Below are 15539 nucleotides of genomic sequence, written 5' to 3'. Positions count from 1 at the left end.
CCCCCGGAAACCCAATGCATGGAGGGCAACTACGCGTTGATCAGTCAAGAAATCAAAGTCAGTTTGCATGCGAGTTAATACGTGGCCCTGCATGGTAGCTAAAATGACATCTCTTAGTTGTTTGGATTAATTGTTGCGTTTAGAGACAGAAATCAGGGCTTTGATTGGAGGAATGACCGGTCAAGTTTCTCCTTCTCCTCCAATCTGCTTGCACCTTGGTCCTGCTGCACCAACGTGACTTATTACACCTAGATGGAGGGAGTTGTACGAGATATGGTGGCACACTGACTTAGGTCGAATACAAGTGCCCAAAATTGTGTGCATGTTATAATAAGGATTCACTTAAAATAGTACGTGAGCGAATAGAGGCATTAATTGGACAGTGTTCTCGAGCAGTAGCGAGATGTGTGAGGTAAAATACACCGTTGGCGCTTTTAATTTTTCTTATTAATTTGTTTATTTCACCCTTAGACTGGTGGGACCCAATGTACTACGTGGACCGAGGTAAGGTGACTAAGGCTGCATTATTTCTGCACCACTGTGGATAGTCTTACCACCAAAGCCACATGACACGATTATGATTTAAATCCCAATGACTCCCACACACAAAAAAACACGGCATGCTTGTCACACGAATGCAGGAATGTATAAAAGGTTATTTTCCTCTCGTTGAACATAACGGGAGGTTTGTGTAGCTGGTTAGCCTCTTCGCTCATCAAACTTGAGGTCTCAGGTTTGATAACTACACTTGAGCATAACTCTTGCCAGGAGGATTCTTTGACTGGTCAAAATGGATGGATACCGAGCTATACGATCTCGTAGTGACCATATAATCACCTTATCACGTATAAGCTACAGCCTCGGCGCTTGTTGTCTAGGGTTTGCACTCTTCACACTCTCTCTAGTATATATATACACGCTGGAGCCTCGGCGCTTGTAGTTGCTCTCTTCACACTCTCTCACCCTCTTCAGATCTAAACAAGACTTCGTTGGCCTCTCTCTCTCCCCTCACTGCTGGTCTGCTTGTAGTTTCTCTCTTCACACTCTCTCAACCTCTCCAGATCTAAACAAGACTTCGTTGGCCTCTCTCTCCCCTCACTGCTGGTCAAAGAGCCGGCAGGATCCGTCCGCCGTGAAGGGAAGGAGGCTTAACGCTGTCGCCGTCGGCGAGGGAGGAGGGAATCCACTACCGGCGTAGCTGTTCACTTTCACCCAGCGGTGGCGCGGGAGGGCCTCCGACCCCTTCTTCTTCGCCGCCGTACATAGTGTGGGTCGAACGGCCTCCGGTCGCCCACCGAACCACACCCCAAGAACCTTAAGGTATATTTTACTTATTCCACATGCATTGCTCTAGCTGCATGTGGGCTTTTTCCGCTTTTGCACTCGAATCTAGGTGTTGGATCAAACAGGAAAGTAGTGGGGAAAGTTGTATACCATGAATCTAGGACATGGTTCAAAGAGGAAAGGAATGGGGGAAGTAGTGGGAGAAGTTGTATAACATGAATCTAGGACGTGGTTCAAAAAGGAAAGGAAGGGGGAAAGTAGTGGGGAAAGTTGTATCGCATGAATCTAAGACGTGGTTCAAAGAGGACAGCAATGGGGGAAAGTAGTGGGGAAAGCTGTATAGCATAAATCTAGGATGTGGTTCACAGAGGAAAGGAAGTGGGGAAAGTACTAGTATAGACTGGCTATCCAGCACCTACGTTGGTCGAAAATGGAAAACAATGACAAACACACTATGCACATCTGTAACGAACTGATCTTTTGTTTTGGGGGACAAGGTGTAGAGTTTGAGAAGGACTAGATTTGCTGCGCTCACATAGGGAAAGGTGTCTAAAGATAACAAAACTGGGACCAACACAAATATGCTCCTTGGTTGTTTGTTCTTTGTTGCAAAAGACTGTGCATCATCCCAGTACATCGGTAGATGCACATGGTGCTGGTGCGTCCACAGTCCCGTGCAACTCTTTAGCTATTGTTAATCTAATGCCCTGTTTGGTTAAAAACTCCCTAGTCCCTACCTGCTTGGTTTCAGGGAGTAAACATGGACTAGAGGTTATTAAATGACATGCTAAAAGATCATGTTACCCCTAGTAATGAACTAATAGAGACAAGGTGCGATGCATGGCAAGGGAAACTGTTGGAAAAAGTCCCGAAAAGACTCTCCCTCGGGGTCTTCTTTCTTTAGTCCCAAATGCCCACTTTTAGTCCCTAAAAGTCCCTCCTGTTTGGTTTAGATGGGACTTACACGGAGTTTTTTTAGTCCCTCCACATGTCCCTATAAACAAGCACCCTCTAATAATGCTACTGGAAAATTGATGCAATGCCACAGTTAAAAGCAAATTACATGTTTAACGAATTTTATTGTTAATATAATCTCTCTGTTAATATTAATCAATGCCACCATTTGAGAAATGCTACTATCTTGCTTTCTTTCCCATTTAGGTAAGGTAGATGCTTCTTTTTGTTGGCTTCTGTGTCATCCACCACTATTGACCACTAGTTGTTTCATTTGCACCTCTGTGCAAACAGAGTTATGTACTTCACCTTGTTGCCATTGTGACCTTTTGTTGCACTGCAAAAAACACTTTTGTTTACGAGTGTTTTGTGCAGTTCAACCAAAATGTCACACCGACAATGTTGGTTTATTGCTTGATCATAGTGGAACTGCACAAGAGGAGATCTTACTTCCTATCCGTGTTGGCAAATTTGGTTCAGATCTTCTTCTTGTGAGTTGTTTGAATTCCACGTCATCAGAGGTCAGTACTAGCCTTCTTTCACATGGTTCTGCGGTGTGCTTTCATATGTTGTGCTACTTGTACGGTAATGTTGCTTGATTTTAGTGAACTGCACAAATGGAGACAAGACTTCCAATCCGTATGTGCACCGCAATATCCCATTGAGGTAAGATAAGGATATTTCACAACTGTTGGCCTGTATTTTGCCACTTTCATCAGAAAATTAATGTCATTGTTTAGTGCTATACTTGTGCAACCTAATTGGCATGCCAAATCTTACATTGAAGTCGAAGCTTGTTTGTTATTGAACCAAGTGATGAAGGGGAAGAACAAGCGGAAGAAAAACAAAAATCAACTCCTGGTGCTGTAATGAAGCACTGGAACTGTGATGACACAAGTAATGATATAGTTTTGCATCTTAATTTATTGCTACGGCTGGAACGATCAATTGTTTTGCCACTGATTTGATTCCACTCTTAATGCAATACGTAATTATCTCTACTTGTGCAAACAGGAATCTTCTATGAAGATACCATACATTTTAGTGGAACTGCACAAGAAGATGTTGGAAACATTAATCTAATCGAGGAGTATATAGTAAGCATGGCCACCACAGTAGATAGCAATAGATGGTTCCAGAGAAGTGCTTCATCTGTATGCTCTACACAATAAGCCTCCTGACAAAGGTTTGTACTCGCCCACTGATTTCATCCATATGATTGAGCTTTGTCATCTCTATTGGTGTTGTGCTACTGTTTAGATACTATCATCAAAAAGTGGTATTGTCCTTGAGAAGTGCTTCATCTGTGTTGTTTAAACATTTCCTTTCCTTTTTCGAGCAAACAAGGATGCTAGCATTTAGTTATCCTCTTGCCTTTGCACAACAGGATCATCCTCCTCTGAAGAAGAATATGGAGTATGTGAAGTGACTAGTTCCGATTATGCCAGGATGAAGAAGCCATGTCTATCTTCTCATTAGAAGGAGCAGTTGAAGGATGGTTACATTACCCCCCACAAGACCAAACTAACTTCAGCTCAGAAGGACTGATAAATCTCCATTTTCTTGCTGTGCTGTGCGAGTACAATGTTGTTCTAGGATTCTTTCCGGTGAGTTCCATTTTTTGAAAAGTGTGCTCTACATGGACCATGTCGGTGCCTGTTTAAACTGTCAATTCATAGTATAGTTTGCTTTATACTAATCACTTTTTTTGTATTTGTGCAAATAGGGTGCTCAGCTTGATTTCAATGAGAACTGCACAAAATGTGCATGAATACATCGAATCATTCATTTCCACCACAAGAAAGGAGGTGCCGATAAGTTCAAGGTGTTGCAACATATAAGGGCAAAATCGTACAAGCTACGCGCGAATTTGGTTGATTTTGGTGGAACTGCACAAAAAGAACAGCTGGTTTATTTAGCACGAGGTGCCATGTCAATGTCCGAACTGACGGCAAACCCTTCCCATTCCACAATCGTAGGCATTTGATATTTTGGAATGGGAAAACCTTGTCAAATTTTGCCCATTGATTTTAGCAAGAAGACATGCGTTTGATATTTTCGAATGGGACGCCCTTTGCTGTCAGCAGCGTCGATCCATTTTTTCTTTATTCTTTAGTTGTGAAGTAAATATTGGCTCTGACATGTGAATCGCTGAGATGCATAATCATCGATTGTTTTGAATGTTCTCTATGAATTGCCAGGCCTGTGTGTTTGATTGAAATGTACAGGAATGCTAAAAAGCTGCTCAAACTCTTTGTACTCCTTCTGTTCCTTTTTACTTCGCATATTGTGAAAGTGCATACTTTTTTCTATAAGATTGGTCAAAGTAGAGATACTTTGACTGCAGACAAAACTTGTATGCAGACTAGAAAGGACCAGAGGGAGTACATGTGAAATTGCTGCAAACGAGGTGATCACCCTGGGAATAATGCTAGTATGTATTGTTTTGCATGTTCATCCAATGCCAGTGATACAAGAATTCGAACTAATCGAAATAAATTCATTCATACATGGCCGGATTTCATATAAACATGCTGGATTTCATTACATTTCATACATTATTCAACTAAAAAGGGGTGCGCTGCAGGTATAATTAATTAACTAAAGCTACCCACCTGTGTCCTGCTGAGCCGAACAGAAGCTTCAGTGACTTAACTCCAGGTGCAGTTATGTAACTGACATGTGGCCCAGATGCCTGTTGGGCCCACATGCCAGTCAGCCAACTGCACCAGCAGTTAAGTAGAAGCAGCGTCCTTCTCCAACATAGCTCTTCGACTCCACATCACCGCCAAGAAGCTAACCAATCATCAATGGTCAACCCGCCTAGCTTGGCTTCAACCGAGGGTAGCAGCTGTAATGCCCTCGATGCGGCTATAGCTCCTACGTGTCGAGACACGACTTAGAGGCATAACCGCATTGAAAGCAATGTCGCAAGTTAGGCAATCTTCACAACATCCCATGTAATATAGATAATAAAAGGGGAGATACATAGTTGGCTTACACTCGCCACGTCAATCAAAGTACATAAATAGCATTACATCAATCAAGCACTCATGGCCCAACTACGGCGCCAAAATAAAAGATAACCCAACATGTGACATGGTCCCGATCACCCCCAACTAGGCACCACTACAGATCATCAGGGAAAGACACGTAATATCGGCGTGAGTCCTCGTCGAACTCCCACTTGAGCTCAAGCGCGTCATCTGGAACGGAGTCATCAGGCCCTACATCTGGTGTAATAGTAATCTGTGAGCCACAGGAACTCAGCAATCTCGCACCCTCGCGATCAAGACTATTTAAGCTTGTAGGTGAGGCAAGGTAAAATATGTGGAGCTGCAGCAAGCGACTAGCATATATGGTGGCTATCCTATTCACAAAAGAGAGCGAGAAAAGAAGGCAAAGCGCGAACGAGAAACTAGAGAACATCCTGCGCAAGCATTACTCCAACACCATGTTCACTTCCTGGACTCCGCCAAGAAGAGACCATCACGGTAACTCACACAGTTGATTCATTTTAATTAAATTAAGGTTCAAGATATCTACAACCGGACATTAACAAATTCCCATCTGCCCATAACCGCGGGCACGGCTTTCGAAAGTTCAAATCCCTGCAGGGGAGTCCCAACTTAGCCCATGACAAGCTCTCACAGTCAACGAAGTAATAGACCTTCTCCCGAGACATTCCGATCAGACTCGGTATCCCGGTTCTACAAGACACTTTGACAAGTTAAAACAAATCCAGCAACACCGCCCGAATGTGCCGACAAATCCCGATAGGAGCTGCACATATCTCGTTCTCAGGGCACACTCAGATTGTCTTAGGTACGGGTAGGCCAGCCCAAAGTTGCCCCTAGTGGCCACCGGCAGCTGACAGGTGGACCAACACTCAGAGGAGCACTGGCCCGGGGGGTTTAAAATAAGATGACCCTCGGGCTCCGGAAACCCAAGGGAAAAAGAGGCTAGGTGTCAAATGGTAAAACCAAGGTTGGGAATTGCTGGAAAAGCTTTAAACAAGGCGAACTATCAAGGGGTTCCCATTATCACCAAACCGCGTAAGGAACGCAAAATCCGGGAACATAACACCGATATGACGGAAACTAGGGCGGCAAGAGTGGAACAAAACACTAGGCGAGAGGCCGAGCCTTCCACCCTTTACCAAGTATATAGATGCATTAAGATAACAAGATAATATAATGATATCCCAACAAGTAAATAATGTTCCAACAAGGAACGGTCTCCAATCTTCACCTGCAACTAGCAACGCTATAAGAGGGGCCGAGCAAAGCGGTAACATAGCCAATCAACGGTTTGCTAGGACATGGTGGGTTAGAGGTTTGACATGGCAATTTGGGAGGCATGATAAGCAAGTGGTAGGCATCGTAGCATAGGCATAGCAAAAGAGCGAGCATCTAGCATAGCAAAGATAGTAGTGATTTCGAGGGTATGATCATCTTGCCTGCAAAGTTGTCAGAGTTGACTGGATCCTCGAAAGCAAACTCAATGGGCTCCTCGTTAGCGAACTCGTCTCCCGTCTCTACCCAAACAAGACAAACAAGCAACAAGGACACAATCAACCACGTGCAAGGCTCAAACAATATGATGCAAAGATGGTATGCTATGCGGGATGCAATATGGGATGCATATGCAAGATTTGACAAGGAATGAATGAACCTGGCCTCAACTTGGAAATCCAAGTGTGCCACTGGAAACATGAGTTTAAATCGCTTGAAAACGATATAAAGAACGCCGGGATCGGAGTTGCGGTTTGGAAATGGCAAGCAATTCAAATATGACCACGTTCTGCGATTAACAGCAAGTAGCCATCTAAATGCAACAAGATGAACATGCTACAGCACCCAAACATGACAACAAAATACATGTCAGGGATCCATTCATGATGCTTAACAAAATACTAGCACTGAGCTACGGCCAAATCATCCATTAACAGGTTCAAACAAGCATGGCAAAAATGCATTTGGTAAGCAGATTTCAGACTTGGTGAAATTAACACTTGTCTGGAATTTCAGATCAGATAGCACTCTTTGGAGCATGAAAACAATATACTACAGGACCTGAACATGGCAAAGTAAAGCATGGCATGGAGATACTCAAAGAGCTTAACAAAAGTCCCTTAGTGACCTTGAGCCAAAAGGGAGCAGAAAATACATTTGCAAGCATGTGAACATGGCAAAAACATAATCAGTTCTCAGACTTAGTGAAAACTGGAGCATGCTGAAACAGATATCGAGTAGGCATGTTTACGAGCTTGATGCACTCACTATAGAGCAAGTCATGACAATCTAAGCATACACCCATCAAGAATACACAAAATACAAGCTAGACATGGCAAGAACAATAACATAGCATACACGGATCAACTACAACATCCTCGGCAAAATTGCTAACAAGTAGACAATCTGCCCAGATTCACGAAATAGCAAAAGTAGAGCTCGATTGACTCAAGCTAGGGTGCTCCATAATTGCAAACGAAGACATGGATGGATAGATCACTACAAGATTAACAAAACATCCTACTGATCATCCTCAAAAGAGGCACGGATCACTAGGAAACAACATGAACATATGACATCTTGAGATAAACAGCTCAAGGACTTAGTGGAAATGCTAAGTCCCTGAAATCAGCATTAACGAATGCACCACTTTGCAAGCTTGTGCTAGTCACCACACACATCACCAAAATACATGGGTTGCACCCCTGGATAGATGGCAAAACATATAACAAAACTCATGTAGAGCTCAGGGGCATATCATGCACACAATAATCATGGCAAAAATGACAAATATCTAAATGGAGCAGCAGATCTGACAAATATCTCAAATAGCATTCTTCTAACAGCATTTCGGGCATCAAGATGAACTCAAATAAAAATGATGCAATGAGATGAAATGATGTGCTCTCTGAGATTAACATTTTGATATGCTATATGCCCAAAACGGAGCCATGGATGCAAAGTTATAGCAGGATGAACATGGGCATATGGATCTGGGAATTTGAGGACTTAGAAGAAAATCACCACCCGTGGATCTAGGGTTCCCCGTCGGCGCGTGAACCGAGGACTCCGGCGAGGTCAACCTGCTCCGGCGAGGGCGGCACATCGGCAGGGAGGTGAAGAAGAGGCGAGGCCGGCCTCTCCCCGGCCGGATCCGGCGGCGGGCGCCCACGGCGACGGCTCCCGAGGCGCGGGGAAGGTGAGGGGGCGCGGGGCTCCGGCGACGAGCTCCGGCGAGCTTGTGGCCGGCGACGATGGCGGGTGGCGGAGGTGGCGATCGGGCGCGAGGGAGGCGGCGGCGGCTTGCGGGCAAGGTGGCGCGCGAGGAAGTGGGCCTCGGGGGCCCGCTGCGGGCCTCGCGGGCTGGCGGCGCTGGCGGCGATGTGGGGCTCGCGGGGCTGGCGTGGCGGTGGCGGAGTGGGTTGGACAATGTCCAGCCCGGCGGATTTTGTCTGGCGGCGGCGGGTGGGGATGGATCTAGGGTTTCGGGAGGAAGGGGAAGGAGAAATTCGGGGGTGTCTTTAAATAGGCATAGAGGGAGCTAGGAGTGTCCAAATGAGGTGCGGTTTTCGGCCACGCGATCGTGATCGAACGCTCTAGATGATGGAGAGGGTTTTGGTGGGTTTTGGGCCAACTTGGAGGGGTGTTGGGCTGCAACACACACAAGGCCTTTTCGGTCCCTCGGTTAACCGTTGGAGCATCAAACGAAGTCCAAATGGTATGAAACTTGATAGGTGGTCTACCGGTAGTAAACCAAGGCCTCTTGGCAAGTCTCGGTCCAATCCGGAAATGTTTAACCCCCACACACGAAAGAAAGGTAGAAATGACCACCAGAGGAGAACAGAGCGCCGGAATGCAAAACGGACAACGGGGAAAATGCTCGAATGCATGAGATGAACACGTATGCAAATGCAATGCACATGATGACATGATATGAGATGCATGACTACGATAACAACACATGGAGACAAAAACCCGAACCCGAGGAAATAAAATAACTTAACACCGGAAACGGCAAGAGTTGGAGTACATATTGGGTAAATCATATCCGGGGTGTTACAGCAGCGGTGTCCTTACTTGGACCCGAGCGGCGGCGACCTACCGTGTTCTACTCTTCCTCATTTTTTGTGTGGCGCGGACTCGCTGGTAGCGGGGCGGGGCCTCAGCGGAGCCGGCGATGACCTTTGTCTCGTTGCCGGCGGGCGACGCCTCAACGGAGCAGGGGAAATCCTCCCCCTCATTGCCGACAGGGTGGGGCCTCGGCAGAGCCGGCGGTGTCCTCTGCCTGTTGTTGGCACCGTGGAGCCTCGACGGAGCAGGGCCTCGTCGATGCCAGCGGAGCGGGGACTCGTCGGAGCCAGCATTGTCCTCTGCCTCGTCCTCGGTCTCACCAAACAGCGCCTCGCCCGCTTCATCGCCCTGTTTGTACGCGGCTAAGGGAGTCCTGGACTAAGGGGTCCTTGGGCGTCTGGCCGGTTATCCATGGGCCGGACTGATGGGCTGTGAAGACATGAAGGCTGAAGACTACACCGTGTCCGAATTGGACTCTACTTGGCGTGGACGACAAGCTTGGCGACCGAAGATTCCTTCTTATGTAACCGACTCCATGTAAACCCTAGATCCCCTCAGTGTCTATATAAACCGAAGGGGATAGTCCAGAAAGGACACCACCTATACTCATTACCATACCCATATAGGCTAGACTTCTAGGGTTTAGCCATTACGATCTCGTGGTAGATCAACTCTTGTAATACTCATATTCATCAAGATCAATCAAGCAGTAAGTAGGGTATTACCTCCATAGAGAGGGCCCGAACCTAGGTAAACTTCGTGTCCCCGTTCTCCTGTTACCATCGATCCTAGACGCACAGTTCGGGACCCCCTACCCGAGATCCACCGGTTTTGACACCGACATTGGTGCTTTCATTGAGAGTTCCGATGTGCAATCGAGAAAAGGTTCGATGGCTGACACTGTCCAAAGAGGAACCTTCCGCCTCGGATAGATCTTCGTATTCGGCGGCTTCGTACTGCGGACCAACTCGCTTGGCCATCTGGAGCAGATCGACAGCTACGCCCCTAGCCATCAGGTCAGATTCAGAAGCTTGAACTACGTCATGGATATCCATAAAGATTTGATCTTCGAGGGATTTGAACCCGCGGCGATCGCTCCCCCTCATCCCGATGAACATGACTTAGATCTGTCATCGGATCACACCCGGGAGATGGTCCCTGCGGCTGCAACGACCTTAGAGCCGAAGCAGGTCGAGCCATCTGAGGCCGCAGAGTCCGCGGTGTTGGAGCCGCACATGGACTCGATGCCCTGCAATATTCGCTTTAATGGAACTTCGGACTCATCTCCAGTTATAAGTTCCGGATTGTGTACGCCCGCGGACACCGAGCTAGATCGGTTATCGATCTTCGAGTTCAGCGCCGCTGACATCTTTTAGCACTCGCCTTTGGGTGACGTGCTAAAATCTTTAAAGAATTTGTCCTTGGAGAAGGACTCACAGCCGAACTATGTCTGGTTCGAGCTAGAGACAAATGATGAGGAATCTTGCTTCCCACCCGCCACCCACTTCATAGCCCCCGTTGATGACTTAGCCGACGTGCTTGACTATGGCTCCGAAGACATCGACGGTATGGACGACGATGCCGACAAGGAGCAAGGCCAAGACCCGCCATTCACTGGACGTTGGACGGCTACCTCTTCGTACGACGTGTACATGGTTGATACACCTAAAGGATCTGGCGACGACAAAGAAGAGCTAGATGTGAATAAAACCTCCGAGACACAGTCCAAGCCCCACCGCTCAAAGGACGGCAACACTGGCACCGGAGAAAATAGTACTCCGAGCGACGCCGAAAACAATGAAGACGTTGTCGGGGCTACATCCGAACAGGAACACGACAGCAGGCAAGACAACCCTGACGAACATGTGATAGAAGATGACTCGGAGGATGATAGTTACCGTCCACCCTCCGAGGAGGAGACAAGCCTTGTCAACTAAGACTTCATCGTGCCTGAGGATCCTCTCGAGAAGGAGCACTTTAAGCTTCAACTCAGAGCCACTGCAAGGAGCCTGAAAAAGAAACAACAGCAGCTTCAAGCTGAACGAGACCTGCTCGTCGACATATGGACTGATGTCCTGACAGCCGAGGAATACGGCCTCAACCGCCCAGCCAAGAGCTAACCGAAACATAGACTGCTACCTCAATTCGATGAGGAGGCGCCAGAGCACATATCTCCCTCGCGTAATGCGGATCGACCACCACGTGGTCGGGACAGGGCGTCGGAACGGCCACCTCACGGTCGGGATAAAGCGGCAACTCGGGCCGAACAGCAGACCGCCCCACCACCCCGTCAAAATAGGGACGGAAGAGTCCGGAGTCATATGTACGACCTCCGATAGACCCTGGATAGTAGAGCAGGACACACAAGATCGATCTACGGATCACGAGGACGTGCCTCGAGGCACGATGACGGCTACCTATTCGGACGTGACAAACCTAACCACGCTGGGGCCGAATGCCACAGACGAACACCTTCAAAGCTCCGCCCTGATGCGGCCCAATATAGAGGCGCCACACATCCGCTATGCTTCACAGATGAAGTACTGGATCATGAATTCCCCGAGGGGTTCAAGCCCGTCAATATCGAATCATACGACGGCACAACCGATCCTGCAGTATGGATCGAGGATTTCATTCTCCACATCCACATGGCCTGAGGAGACGACCTCCACGCCATCTCAAAGGACCAACTCGGCACTGGTTAAATAGCCTGCCTGAGAACTCCATCGGCAGCTGGGAGAACTTAGAAGAGGCTTTCCTCGACAACTTCCAAGGAACTTATGTCCGGCCACCAGATGCCGATGACCTAAGCCACATAGTTCAACAACTCGGAGAATCAGCCAAAAAATTCTAGACTAGGTTCCTAACCAAAAAGAACCAGATCGTTGACTGTCCGGACACCGAGGCCCTAGAAGCCTTCAAGCACAACATCCGTGATGAATGGCTAGCACGCCACCTCGGACAAGAAAAGCCAAAGTCAATGGCAGCCCTTACGGCACTCATGACCCGCTTTTGCGCAGGCGGGGACAGATGGCTGGCTCGTAGCAAAAACACAGCCAGCGAGGCAGGCCCCACCAAGGCCAAGATCAACACTGGCAAGCTCCGGCGTAATAGACACAAATGCCGAAGCAACGGCGACAACACCGAGGACACCACAGTCAACGCCAGATTTAGTGGCTCCAAGTCCGGCCAACAGAAGAAACCCTACAAAAAAACAATGAAGGACCTTCCAGTCTGGACCGCATACTCGACCGTCCGTGCCAAATTCGCGGCACCCCGGATAAGCAAGCCAATCATACCAACAGGGATTGTTGGGTCTTCAAACAGGCTGCAAAGTTGAATGCTGGAAACAAAGAAAAGGGACCACACAATGAGGACGAGGATGAAGAGCCCCGGCAGCTGAACACCGGGGGACAGAAGAAATTCCCACCCCCAAGTCAAAACGGTGAACATGATATACGCCATGAACATCCCCAGAAAGGAGCGCAAACGAGCACTCAGGGACGTCTACGCGGTAGAGCCAGTCGCCCCAAAGTTCAATCCATGGTCGTCATTTCCGATCACTTTCGATCGACGAGATCATCCAACTAGTATCCGCCACGGCGGTTCAGCCGCACTGGTCCTTGACCCAATCATCGACGGATTCCACCTAACACGAGTCCTGATGGATGGTGGAAGCAGCCTCAACCTGCTGTACCAGGATACAGTACGGAAGATGGGCATTAATCCCTCACGAATCAAACCAACACAGACTGCCTTTAAAGGAGTCATACCAGGTGTAGAGGCCCGCTGTACGGGCCCAATCACGCTGGAGGAGGTTTTCGGTTCTCCGGACAACTTCCGAAGCAAAGAGTTAATCTTCGATATCGTCCCCTTCCGCAGCAGCTACCACGCACTGCTCGGACGAATCGCATTTGCTAGATTCAATGCAGTGCCACACTATGCGTATCTTAAGCTCAAGATGACCGGTCCACGCGGCGTCATAAGAGTCAATGGCAATACGGAATGCTCCCACCAAATAGAGGAGCAAACCACCTCCCTAGCAGTAGAAGTACAGAGCGGCCTTCTCAAGCAGCATTATAATCTAGCTGTTGAGCCCCTGGACACCATCAAGAGGGTCCGGACTACACTGCAACAGGACATCGCAGCTCGTCAAGAGCTCGACTAGAAATTCGGCCTCCGTCCCAGCCCCAATGAGGTAGTAGCATTCGTACCACGCGTACACAATTACGCACTCAAAATTCCATGGACATCGACGGAGGAACGAGATAACTCGGGGTCTACAATTCGGCAAAACCGATCCCGGACACACATACATTCACTTCTTTTTCTTGTTTCAGGCACCTTTTTTCCGGGGCCTGATATCAAGTCCTTTAGAAGGACTGGAATACAATGGAGGCAAGCAACACAGGTGTGTAGCGTAACCTTTATACGTTCTTCTTGATGGTATTCATACTTATTTCTCAGGACCCGCATGCTGCACCCTATTGATTCCGGCATGTTAAATGGTCGATACTTCTCGCACCATCTGTACAATATACGCCTTGACGTATCCATCCAGTTATAATAAAAATGGTTCATGGCCCAGTTTCTGTGGTTTTAGCTTCTTACTTTGTTTTATTTCGATCTGCTTATTTGCTGCATCGACACTCTTTTACGTTCCATATTTGCCAGGGTCTACCTGTCGCCCCACAATACGGCAGCACAGTCCGAACACTTCTTATATATAAGTTTGGCACCCCGAATTTAGCATTATATGCATTGGCTCTGAATCATGTCTTTGGTCAATAGTTGGGTTGCCCGGCTCCTATGCTTGCTACCCTACGTTCCACTCCATCGGCTAGGGTAGTAAAGGGAGAACTACTGCGATTGTGCCCTGGCTTTGACAAGACGAGCACCTCAGTAGAGAAAGCTGAAAACTGATTGTCATGATGTGGCGAGAGCCGGTCAGCTACTCGAGGGTTACAAATCATTGGAGATTTTTTTCCGCGTTACGCGAGAGGTCGGCACTTCCCGATCAGATGATGACAGTACTCTGGCTTAAACCAGGGGTTGCGCCCATGCTTTATTATAAAACTCCTATGGCTAAGTGTGGGTGTTAAAGCCATAAAGTCTGATTGCCTTGTTCGTTGTGCTAAACAACTCCTTCAAGGACCATGTAATTGGATCAAGATTGTTTAGATTCCATCTCGAACACCTTCGTACTATCTATGTGAGGGTAGAAGCCGACGACTGGCCAACCCTCAGATTACACACAACACGGCCGTACAGGAGGAAACAATTCAAAGCATAATAAAATTACTTTACAAAAACTGGCTTTGTTCCCATAATACAAGACAAAGGCAACATGAATACATTTATTCAAATACAATGTCCTGTGAACATTGAGCCGCTACAAGTCAAGACCCTTCTACGACATCCTCGAAATATCACTCGGGTGTGCGGTGCTCCTTGCCCTCCGGCGGCCCGCTGGCGACTTCAACAGCGTTCATCTTTGCCCACCACATCTTGTAGCGAGCGAAGGCCATATGAGCACCTTCAATACAGACGGAGCGCTTGATAACGTCCAGCTGAGGAAAGGCGTTCACCATCCGCCTCATGTGTCCGAAGTAGCTGCTAGGCATAGCTTCGGCTGGCCACAACCGGATTATCAAATCCCTAATGGGTAGCTCGGCTAACCTATGCAGCTCCACCAGCTGTTTCAACTGATCGGTGAAGGACACGGGATGCTCTGGTGCCGCATACTGCAACCAGAAGAGCCTCTCCGAAGAACCCTCTCCTTCGGCTCGATAAAACTCCACGGCGTCTAATACACTACGTGGCAAATCCACAAAAGCCCTTGGGGAACTCCGAACCTGGGTTAGTAAAAGGTACTGCTTCTCTGCATACTTGCTTTGCATCTTAAATGCCTTACCCGATGTGATCTTCTTGGCCTCCTGGATCTCCTGGAGGGTGGCCTAGGCCTCATTCCGTGCGGTCTCCATGCTCTGACGAGCCTTGGCGAGTTCGGTCCCTCGAACCGACGCATCATGCTCCAAGGCCTCACATTTTTTCACCGCAGCCTAGAGCTCCTGGTGGACTTCTTTGACCCGGGCCTTTAGCTTCTTACGAGCGGCTTGCTGCTGGACAGCCTGCTCCTCGGCCTCGCCCAGGGCCTTCCTTAGGGCCTCGACCTCGGTCGCAGCTTCTGTACATATCACAATACCGCTGTCAATA

Source organism: Triticum aestivum, chromosome 7A (genome assembly GCF_018294505.1).
Source record: "Triticum aestivum cultivar Chinese Spring chromosome 7A, IWGSC CS RefSeq v2.1, whole genome shotgun sequence".
NCBI classification, from domain to species: domain Eukaryota; kingdom Viridiplantae; phylum Streptophyta; class Magnoliopsida; order Poales; family Poaceae; genus Triticum; species Triticum aestivum.
Note: the sequence above shows the minus strand (reverse complement) of the source record.